Here is a 12,525-nt window from a genome sequence, read left to right on the forward strand (position 1 = left end):
AGGGCTTACAGACGATAAATGTAACCGTTTCAAAGAGAAAAGCAACCATTTTGACTATTTGGAGTTATGTCGATTCGATAGAAAATAACGGAAACAGGAGATTATCTTATATTTTTACTACATATAAACACTTTCCACATTTTCTCGTGTTACGTGGCTGCCAGTCCTCGGTTCATGCAAAATCTTAAGGTCCTCGGTCATGTCAAAGGCATTAAACCGACCAATAATTCAATTTTCGATAACTAATATTTGAAGTGTAGCTCTTCTTTTTGGCCGATTGCATCAACGTAGATTCTTATTCTGTGTTCTAGTGTGCTGATTGTACTGTGTCTGCATACCGCATCACGCGACAAGGGCTTGCAGATGATAAATGTAACCGTTTCAGAGAGAAAAGCGACCACTGTGACGATCTGGCGTTATGTCGATTCGATAGTAAATGACGGAAACGGAAGATTTTCTTAGGTTTTTACTACATATTAACACTTTACACAATTTCTCGTGTTACCTGGCTGCCAGTCCTCGGTTCATGCAAAATCTTAACGTCCTCGGTCTGGTCCAAGGCACCAAACCGCCCAATAATTCATTAATCGATAACTAAAACTTGAAATGTAGCTCTTCTTACTGGCCGATTGCATCAACGTAGATTCTTATTCTGTGTTCTAGTGTGCTGCTTGTACTGTGTCTGCATACCGCATCACGCGACAAGGGCTTGCAGACGATAAATGTAACCGTTTCAGAGAGAAAAGCGACCAATGTGACGATCTGGCGTTATGTCGATTCGATAGTAAATGACGGAAACGGGAGATTTTCTTAGGTTTTTACTACATATTAACACTTTACACAATTTCTCGTGTTACCTGGCTGCCAGTCCTCGGTTCATGCAAAATCTAAATTTCCTCGGTCTGGTCCAAGGCACCAAACCGCCCAATAATTCATTAATCGATAGCTAAAACTTGAAATGTAGCTCTTCTTACTGGCCGATTGCATCAACGTAGATTCTTATTCTGTGTTCTAGTGTGCTGCTTGTACTGTGTCTGCGTACCGCATCACGCGACAAGGGCTTGCAGACGATAAATGTAACCGTTTCAGAGAGAAAAGCGACCACTGTGACGATCTGGCGTTATGTCGATTCGATAGTAAATGACGGAAAAGGGAGATTTTCTTAGGTTTTTACTACATATTAACACTTTACACAATTTCTCGTGTTACCTGGCTGCCAGTCCTCGGTTCATGCAAAATCTTAAGGTCCTCGGTCTGGTCCAAGGCACCAAACCGCCCAATAATTCATTAATCGATAACTAAAACTTGAAATGTAGCTCTTCTTACTGGGCGATTGCATTAACTTAGATGCTTCTTCAGTGTTCTACTATGCCGCTTGTAGTGACTCTGCATACCGCATCACGCGACAAGGGCTTGCAGACGATAAATGTAACCGTTTCAGAGAGAAAAGCGACCACTGTGACGATCTGGCGTTATGTCGATTCGATAGTAAATAACGGAAACAGGAGATTATCTTATATTTTTACTACATATTAACACTTTCCACATTTTCTCGTGTTACGTGGCTGCCAGTCCTTGGTTCATGCAAAATCTTAAGGTCCTCGGTCTGGTCCAAGGCACCAAACCGCCCAATAATTCATTAATCGATAACTAAAACTTGAAATGTAGCTCTTCTTACTGGCCGATTGCATCAACGTAGATTCTTATTCTGTGTTCTAGTGTGCTGCTTGTACTGTGTCTGCATACCGCATCACGCGACAAGGGCTTGCAGACGATAAATGTAACCGTTTCAGAGAGAAAAGCGACCACTGTGACGATCTGGCGTTATGTCGATTCGATAGTAAATGACGGAAACGGGAGATTTTCTTAGGTTTTTACTACATATTAACACTTTACACAATTTCTCGTGTTACCTGGCTGCCAGTCCTCGGTTCATGCAAAATCTTAAGGTCCTCGGTCTGGTCCAAGGCACCAAACCGCCCAATAATTCATTAATCGATAACTAAAACTTGAAATGTAGCTCTTCTTACTGGCCGATTGCATCAACGTAGATTCTTATTCTGTGATCTAGTGTGCTGCTTGTACTGTGTCTGTATACCGCATCACGCGACAAGGGCTTGCAGACGATAAATGTAACCGTTTCAGAGAGAAAAGCGACCACTGTGACGATCTGGCGTTATGTCGATTCGATAGTAAATGACGGAAACGGGAGATTTTCTTAGGTTTTTACTACATATTAACACTTTACACAATTTCTCGTGTTACCTGGCTGCCAGTCCTCGGTTCATGCAAAATCTTAATTTCCTCGGTCTGGTCCAAGGCACCAAACCGCCCAATAATTCATTAATCGATAGCTAAAACTTGAAATGTAGCTCTTCTTACTGGCCGATTGCATCAACGTAGATTCTTATTCTGTGTTCTAGTGTGCTGCTTGTACTGTGTCTGCATACCGCATCACGCGACAAGGGCTTGCAGACGATAAATGTAACCGTTTCAGAGAGAAAAGCGACCACTGTGACGATCTGGCGTTATGTCGATTCGATAGTAAATGACGGAAACGGGAGATTTTCTTAGGTTTTTACTACATATTAACACTTTACACAATTTCTCGTGTTACCTGGCTGCCAGTCCTCGGTTCATGCAAAATCTTAAGGTCCTCGGTCTGGTCCAAGGCACCAAACCGCCCAATAATTCATTAATCGATAACTAAAACTTGAAATGTAGCTCTTCTTACTGGGCGATTGCATAAACTTAGATGCTTCTTCAGTGTTCTACTATGCCGCTTGTAGTGACTCTGCATACCGCATCACGCGACAAGGGCTTGCAGACGATAAATGTAACCGTTTCAGAGAGAAAAGCGACCACTGTGACGATCTGGCGTTATGTCGATTCGATAGTAAATGACGGAAACGGGAGATTTTCTTAGGTTTTTACTACATATTAACACTTTACACAATTTCTCGTGTTACCTGGCTGCCAGTCCTCGGTTCATGCAAAATCTTAATTTCCTCGGTCTGGTCCAAGGCACCAAACCGCCCAATAATTCATTAATCGATAACTAAAACTTGAAATGTAGCTCTTCTTACTGGCCGATTGCATCAACGTAGATTCTTATTCTGTTTTCTAGTGTGCTGCTTGTACTGTGTCTGCATACCGCATCACGCGACAAGGGCTTGCAGACGATAAATGTAACCGTTTCAGAGAGAAAAGCGACCACTGTGACGATCTGGCGTTATGTCGATTCTATAGTAAATGACGGAAACGGGAGATTTTCTTAGGTTTTTACTACATATTAACACTTTACACAATTTCTCGTGTTACCTGGCTGCCAGTCCTCGGTTCATGCAAAATCTTAAGGTCCTCGGTCTGGTCCAAGGCACCAAACCGCCAAATAATTCATTAATCGATAACTAAAACTTGAATTGTAGCTCTTCTTACTGGGCGATTGCATAAACTTAGATGCTTCTTCAGTGTTCTACTATGCCGCTTGTAGTGACTCTGCCTACCGCATCACGCGACAAGGGCTTGCAGACGATAAATGTAACCGTTTCAGAGAGAAAAGCGACCACTGTGACGATCTGGCGTTATGTCGATTCGATAGTAAATGACGGAAACGGGAGATTTTCTTAGGTTTTTACTACATATTAACACTTTACACAATTTCTCGTGTTACCTGGCTGCCAGTCCTCGGTTCATGCAAAATCTTAAGGTCCTCGGTCTGGTCCAAGGCACCAAACCGCCCAATAATTCATTAATCGATAACTAAAACTTGGAATGTAGCTCTTCTTACTGGCCGATTGCATCAACGTAGATTCTTATTCTGTGTTCTAGTGTGCTGCTTGTACTGTGTCTGCATACCGCATCACGCGACAAGGGCTTGCAGACGATAAATGTAACCGTTTCAGAGACAAAAGCGACCACTGTGACGATCTGGCGTTATGTCGATTCGATAGTAAATGACGGAAACGGGAGATTTTCTTAGGTTTTTACTACATATTAACACTTTACACAATTTCTCGTGTTACCTGGCTGCCAGTCCTCGGTTCATGCAAAATCTTAAGGTCCTCGGTCTGGTCCAAGGCACCAAACCGCCCAATAATTCATTAATCGATAACTAAAAGTTGAAATGTAGCTCTTGTTACTGACCGATTGCATCAACGTAGATTCTTATTCTGTGTTCTAGTGTGCTGCTTGTACTGTGTCTGCATACCGCATCACGCGACAAGGGCTTGCAGACGATAAATGTAACCGTTTCAGAGAGAAAAGCAACCATTTTGACTATCTGGAGTTATGTCGATTCGATAGTAAATAACGGAAACAGGAGATTATCTTATATTTTTACTACATATTAACACTTTCCACATTTTCTCGTGTTACGTGGCTGCCAGTCCTTGGTTCATGCAAAATCTTAAGGTCCTCGGTCTGGTCCAAGGCACCAAACCGCCCAATAATTCATTAATCGATAACTAAAACTTGAAATGTAGCTCTTCTTACTGGCCGATTGCATCAACGTAGATTCTTATTCTGTGTTCTAGTGTGCTGCTTGTACTGTGTCTGCATACCGCATCACGCGACAAGGGCTTGCAGACGATAAATGTAACCGTTTCAGAGAGAAAAGCGACCACTGTGACGATCTGGCGTTATGTCGATTCGATAGTAAATGACGGAAACGGAAGATTTTCTTAGGTTTTTACTACATATTAACACTTTACACAATTTCTCGTGTTACCTGGCTGCCAGTCCTCGGTTCATGCAAAATCTTAACGTCCACGGTCTGGTCCAAGGCACCAAACCGCCCAATAATTCATTAATCGATAACTAAAACTTGAAATGTAGCTCTTCTTACTGGCCGATTGCATCAACGTAGATTCTTATTCTGTGTTCTAGTGTGCTGCTTGTACTGTGTCTGTATACCGCATCACGCGACAAGGGCTTGCAGACGATAAATGTAACCGTTTCAGAGAGAAAGGCGACCACTGTGACGATCTGGCGTTATGTCGATTCGATAGTAAATGACGGAAACGGGAGATTTTCTTAGGTTTTTACTACATATTAACACTTTACACAATTTCTCGTGTTACCTGGCTGCCAGTCCTCGGTTCATGCAAAATCTTAAGGTCCTCGGTCTGGTCCAAGGCACCAAACGGCCCAATAATTCATTAATCGATAACTAAATCTTGAAATGTAGCTCTTCTTCCTGGCCGATTGTATCAACGTAGATTCTTATTCTGTGTTCTAGTGTGCTGCTTGTACTGTGTCTGCATACCGCAACACGCGACAAGGGCTTACAGACGATAAATGTAACCGTTTCAAAGAGAAAAGCAACCATTTTGACTATCTGGAGTTATGTCGATTCGATAGAAAATAACGGAAAAAGGAGATTATCTTATATTTTTACTACATATAAACACTTTACACATTTTCTCGTGTTACGTGGCTGCCAGTCCTCGGTTCATGCAAAATCTTAAGGTCCTCGGTCATGTCAAAGGCATTAAACCGACCAATAATTCAATTTTCGATAACTAATATTTGAAGTGTAGCTCTTCTTTTTGGCCGATTGCATCAACGTAGATTCTTATTCTGTGTTCTAGTGTGCTGATTAAACTGTGTCTGCATACCGCATCACGCGACAAGGGCTTGCAGACGATAAATGTAACCGTTTCAGAGAGAAAAGCGACCACTGTGACGATCTGGCGTTATGTCGATTCGATAGTAAATGACGGAAACGGGAGAGTTTCTTAGGTTTTTACTACATATTAACACTTTACACAATTTCTCGTGTTACCTGGCTGCCAGTCCTCGGTTCATGCAAAATCTTAAGGTCCTCGGTCTGGTCCAAGGCACCAAACCGCCCAATAATTCATTAATCGATAACTAAAACTTGAAATGTAGCTCTTCTTCCTGGCCGATTGCATCAACGTAGATTCTTATTCTGTGTTCTAGTGTGCTGTTTGTACTCTGTCTGCATACCGCATCACGCGACAAGGGCTTGCAGACGATAAATGTAACCGTTTCAGAGAGAAAAGCGACCAATGTGAAGATCTGGCGTTATGTCGATTCGATAGTAAATGACGGAAACGGGAGATTTTCTTAGGTTTTTACTACATATTAACACTTTACACAATTTCTCGTGTTACCTGGCTGCCAGTCCTCGGTTCATGCAAAATCTTAAGGTCCTCGGTCTGGTCCAAGGCACCAAACTGCCCAATAATTCATTAATCGATAACTAAAACTTGAAATGTTGCTCTTCTTACTGGCCGATTGCATAAACTTAGATGCTTCTTCAGTGTTCTACTATGCCGCTTGTAGTGACTCTGCATACCGCATCACGCGACAAGGGCTTGCAGACGATAAATGTAACCGTTTCAGAGAGAAAAGCAACCATTTTGACTATCTGGAGTTATGTCGATTCGATAGTAAATGACGGAAACGGGAGATTTTCTTAGGTTTTTACTACATATTAACACTTTACACAATTTCTCGTGTTACCTGGCTGCCAGTCCTCGGTTCATGCAAAATCTTAAGGTCCTCGGTATGGTCCAAGGCACCAAACAGCCCAATAATTCATTAATCGATAACTAAAACTAGAAATGTAGCTCTTCTTACTGGCCGATTGCATCAACGTAGATTCTTATTCTGTGTTCTAGTTTGCTGCTTGTACTGTGTCTGCATACCGCATCACGCGACAAGGGCTTGCAGACGATAAATGTAACCGTTTCAGAGAGAAAAGCGACCACTGTGACGATCTGGCGTTATGTCGATTCGATAGTAAATGACGGAAACGGGAGATTTTCTTAGGTTTTTACTACATATTAACACTTTACACAATTTCTCGTGTTACCTGGCTGCCAGTCCTCGGTTCATGCAAAATCTTAAGGTCCTCGGTCTGGTCCAAGGCACCAAACCGCCCAATAATTCATTAATCGATAACTAAAACTTGAAATGTAGCTCTTCTTACTGGCCGATTGCATAAACTTAGATGCTTCTTCAGTGTTCTACTATGCCGCTTGTAGTGACACTGCATACCGCATCACGTACAAGGGCTTGCAGACGATAAATGTAACCGTTTCAGAGAGAAAAGCGACCACTGTGACGATCTGGCGTTATGTCGATTCGATAGTAAATGACGGAAACGGGAGATTTTCTTAGGTTTTTACTACATATTAACACTTTACACAATTTCTCGTGTTACCTGGCTGCCAGTCCTCGGTTCATGCAAAATCTTAAGGTCCTCGGTCTGGTCCAAGGCACCAAACCGCCCAATAATTCATTAATCGATAACAAAAACTTGAAATGTAGCTCTTCTTCCTGGCCGATTGCATCAACGTAGATTCATATTCTGTGTTCTAGTGTGCTGCTTGTATTGTGTCTGCATGCCGCGTCACGCGACAAGGGCTTGCAGACGATAAATGTAACCGTTTCAGAGAGAAAAGCGACCACTGTGACGACCTGGCGTTATGTCGATTCGATAGTAAATGACGGAAACGGGAGATTTTCTTAGGTTTTTACTACATATTAACTCTTTAAACAATTTCTCGTGTTACCTGGCTGCCAGTCCTCGGTTCATGCAAAATCTTAAGGTCCTCGGTCTGGTCCAAGGCACCAAACCGCCCAATAATTCATTAATCGATAACTAAAACTTGAAATGTAGCTCTTCTTCCTGGCCGATTGCATCAACGTAGATTCTTATTCTGTGTTCTAGTGTGCTGCTTGTACTGTGTCTGCATACCGCATCACGCGACAAGGGCTTGCAGACGATAAATGTAAACGTTTCAGAGAGAAAAGCAACCATTTTGACTATCTGGAGTTATTTCGATTCGATAGTAAATAACGGAAACAGGAGATTATCTTATATTTTTACTACATATTAACACTTTTCACATATTCTCGTGTTACGTGGCTGCCAGTCCTCGGTTCATGCAAAATCTTAAGGTCCTCGGTCATGTCAAAGGCATTAAACCGGCCAATAATTCAATTTTCGATAACTAAAATTTGAAGTGTAGCTCTTATTTTTGGCCGATTGCATCAACGTAGATTCTTATTCTGTGTTCTAGTGTGCTGCTTGTACTGTGTCTGCATACCGCATCACGCGACAAGGGCTTGCAGACGATAAATGTAACCGTTTCAGAGAGAAAAGCGACCAATGTGACGATCTGGCGTTATGTCGATTCGATAGTAAATGACGGAAACGGGAGATTTTCTTAGATTTTTACTACATATTAACACTTTACACAATTTCTCGTGTTACCTGGCTGCCAGTCCTCGGTTCATGCAAAATCTTAAGGTCCTCGGTCTGGTCCAAGTCACCAAACCGCCCAATAATTCATTAATCGATAACTAAAACTTGAAATGTAGCTCTTCTTCCTGGCCGATTGCACCAACGTACATTCTTATTCTGTGTTCTAGTGTGCTGCTTGTACTGTGTCTGCATACCGCATCACGCGACAAGGGCTTGCAGACGATAAATGTAACCGTTTCAGAGAGAAAAGCAACCATTTTGACTATCTGGAGTTATTTCGATTCGATAGTAAATAACGGAAACAGGAGATTATCTTATATTTTTACTACATATTAATACTTTCCACATATTCTCGTGTTACGTGGCTGCCAGTCCTCGGTTCATGCAAAATCTTAAGGTCCTCGGTCATGTCAAAGGCATTAAACCGGCCAATAATTCAATTTTCGATAACTAAAATTTGAAGTGTAGCTCTTATTTTTGGCCGATTGCATCAACGTAGATTCTTATTCTGTGTTCTAGTGTGCTGCTTGTACTGTGTCTGCATGCCGCATCACGCGACAAGGGCTTGCAGACGATAAATGTAACCGTTTCAGAGAGAAAAGCGACCACTGTGACGATCTGGCGTTATGTCGATTCGATAGTAAATGACGGAAACGGGAGATTTTCTTAGGTTTTTACTACATATTAACACTTTACACAATTTCTCGTGTTACCTGGCTGCCAGTCCTCGGTTCATGCAAAATCTTAAGGTCCTCGGTCTGCTCCAATGCACCAAACCGCCCAATAATTCATTAATCGATAACTAAAACTTGAAATGTAGCTCTTCTTACTGGCCGATTGCATCAACGTAGATTCTTATTCTGTGTTCTAGTGTGCTGCTTGTACTGTGTCTGCATACCGCATCACGCGACAAGGGCTTGCAGACGATAAATGTAACCGTTTCAGAGAGAAAAGCGACCACTGTGACGATCTGGCGTTATGTCGATTCGATAGTAAATGACGGAAACGGGAGATTTTCTTAGGTTTTTACTACATATTAACACTTTACACAATTTCTCGTGTTACCTGGCTGCCAGTCCTCGGTTCATGCAAAATCTTAAGGTCCTCGGTCTGGTCCAAGGCACCAAACCGCCCAATAATTCATTAATCGATAACTAAAACTTGAAATGTAGCTCTTCTTACTGGGCGATTGCATAAACTTAGATGCTTCTTCAGTGTTCTACTATGCCGCTTGTAGTGACTCTGCATACCGCATCACGTACAAGGGCTTGCAGACGATAAATGTAACCGTTTCAGAGAGAAAAGCGACCACTGTGACGATCTGGCGTTATGTCGATTCGATAGTAAATGACGGAAACGGGAGATTTTCTTAGGTTTTTACTACATATTAACACTTTACACAATTTCTCGTGTTACCTGGCTGCCAGTCCTCGGTTCATGCAAAATCTTAAGGTCCTCGGTCTGGTCCAAGGCACCAAACCGCCCAATAATTCATTAATCGATAACTAAAACTTGAAATGTAGCTCTTCTTCCTGGCCGATTGCATCAACGTAGATTCTTATTCTGTGTTCTAGTGTGCTGCTTGTACTGTGTCTGCATACCGCATCACGCGACAAGGGCTTGCAGACGATAAATGTAACGGTTTCAGAGAGAAAAGCGACCACTGTGACGATCTGGCGTTATGTCGATTCGATAGTAAATGACGGAAACGGGAGATTTTCTTAGGTTTTTACTACATATTAACACTTTACACAATTTCTCGTGTTACCTGGCTGCCAGTCCTCGGTTCATGCAAAATCTTAAGGTCCTCGGTCTGGTCCAAGGCACCAAACCGCCCAATAATTCATTAATCGATAACTAAAACTTCAAATGTAGCTCTTCTTACTGGCCGATTGCATTAACGTAGATTCTTATTCTGTGTTCTAGTGTGCTGCTTGTACTGTGTCTGCATACCGCATCACGCGACAAGGGCTTGCAGACGATAAATGTAACCGTTTCAGAGAGAAAAGCGACCACTGTGACGATCTGGCGTTATGTCGATTCGATAGTAAATGACGGAAACGGGAGATTTTCTTAGGTTTTTACTACATATTAACACTTTACACAATTTCTCGTGTTACCTGGCTGCCAGTCCTCGGTTCATGCAAAATCTTAAGGTCCTCGGTCTGGTCCAAGGCACCAAACCGCCCAATAATTCATTAATCGATAACTAAAACTTGAAATGTAGCTCTTCTTACTGGCCGATTGCATCAACGTAGATTCTTATTCTGTGTTCTAGTGTGCTGCTTGTACTGTGTCTGCATACCGCATCACGCGACAAGGGCTTGCAGACGATAAATGTAACCGTTTCAGAGAGAAAAGCGACCACTGTGACGATCTGGCGTTATGTCGATTCGATTGTAAATGACGGAAACGGGAGAGTTTCTTAGGTTTTTACTACATATTAACACTTTACACAATTTCTCGTGTTACCTGGCTGCCAGTCCTCGGTTCATGCAAAATCTTAAGGTCCTCGGTCTGGTCCAAGGCACCAAACAGCCCAATAATTCATTAATCGATAACTAAAACTTGAAATGTAGCTCTTCTTCCTGGCCGATTGCATCAACGTAGATTCTTATTCTGTGTTCTAGTGTGCTGCTTGTACTGTGTCTGCATACCGCATCACGCGACAAGGGCTTGCAGACGATAAATGTAACCGTTTCAGAGAGAAAAACGACCACTGTGTCGATCTGGCGTTATGTCGATTCGATAGTAAATGACGGAAACGGGAGATTTTCTTAGGTTTTTTCTACATATTAACACTTTACACAATTTCTCGTGTTACCTGGCTGCCAGTCCTCGGTTCATGCTAAATCTTAAGGTCCTCGGTCTGGTCCAAGGCACCAAACCGCCCAATAATTCATTAATCGATAACTAAAACTTGAAATGTAGCTCTTCTTCCTGGCCGATTGCATCAACGTAGATTCTTATTCTGTGTTCTAGTGTGCTGCTTGTACTCTGTCGGCATACCGCATCACGCGACAAGGGCTTGCAGACGATAAATGTAACCGTTTCAGAGAGAAAAGCGACCAATGTGACGATCTGGCGTTATGTCGATTCGATAGTAAATGACGGAAACGGGAGATTTTCTTAGGTTTTTACTACATATTAACACTTTACACAATTTCTCGTGTTACCTGGCTGCCAGTCCTCGGTTCATGCAAAATCTTAAGGTCCTCGGTCTGGTCCAAGGCACCAAACTGCCCAATAATTCATTAATCGATAACTAAAACTTGAAATGTAGCTCTTCTTACTGGCCGATTGCATAAACTTAGATGCTTCTTCAGTGTTCTACTATGCCGCTTGTAGTGACTCTGCATACCGCATCACGCGACAAGGGCTTGCAGACGATAAATGTAACCGTTTCAGAGAGAAAAGCATCCATTTTGACTATCTGGAGTTATGTCGATTCGATAGTAAATAACGGAAACAGGAGATTATCTTATATTTTTACTACATATTAACACTTTCCACATTTTCTCGTGTTACGTGGCTGCCAGTCCTCGGTTCATGCAAAATCTTAAGGTCCTCGGTCTGGTCCAAGGCACCAAACCGCCCAATAATTCATTAATCGATAACTAAAACTTGAAATGTAGCTCTTCTTACTGGCCGATTGCATCAACGTAGATTCTTATTCTGTGTTCTAGTGTGCTGCTTGTACTGTGTCTGCATACCGCATCACGCGACAAGGGCTTGCAGACGATAAATGTAACCGTTTCAGAGAGAAAAACGACCACTGTGACGATCTGGCGTTATGTCGATTCGATAGTAAATGACGGAAACGGGAGATTTTCTTAGGTTTTTACTACATATTAACACTTTACACAATTTCTCGTGTTACCTGGCTGCCAGTCCTCGGTTCATGCAAAATCTTAAGGTCCTCGGTCTGATCCAAGGCACCAAAACGCCCAATAATTCATTAATCGATAAGTAAAACCTGAAATGTAGCTCTTCTTACTGGGCGATTGCATAAACTTAGATGCTTCTTCAGTGTTCTACTATGCCGCTTGTAGTGACTCTGCATACCGCATCACGCGACAAGGGCTTGCAGACGATAAATGTAACCGTTTCAGAGAGAAAAGCGACCACTGTGACGATCTGGCGTTATGTCGTTTCGATAGTAAATGACGGAAACGGGAGATTTTCTTATGTTTTTACTACATATTAACACTTTACACAATTTCTCGTGTTACCTGGCTGCCAGTCCTCGGTTCATGCAAAATCTTAAGGTCCTCGGTCTGGTCCAA

Source organism: Schistocerca cancellata, unplaced genomic scaffold, assembly GCF_023864275.1.
Source record: "Schistocerca cancellata isolate TAMUIC-IGC-003103 unplaced genomic scaffold, iqSchCanc2.1 HiC_scaffold_1151, whole genome shotgun sequence".
Taxonomy (NCBI): Eukaryota; Metazoa; Arthropoda; class Insecta; order Orthoptera; family Acrididae; genus Schistocerca; species Schistocerca cancellata.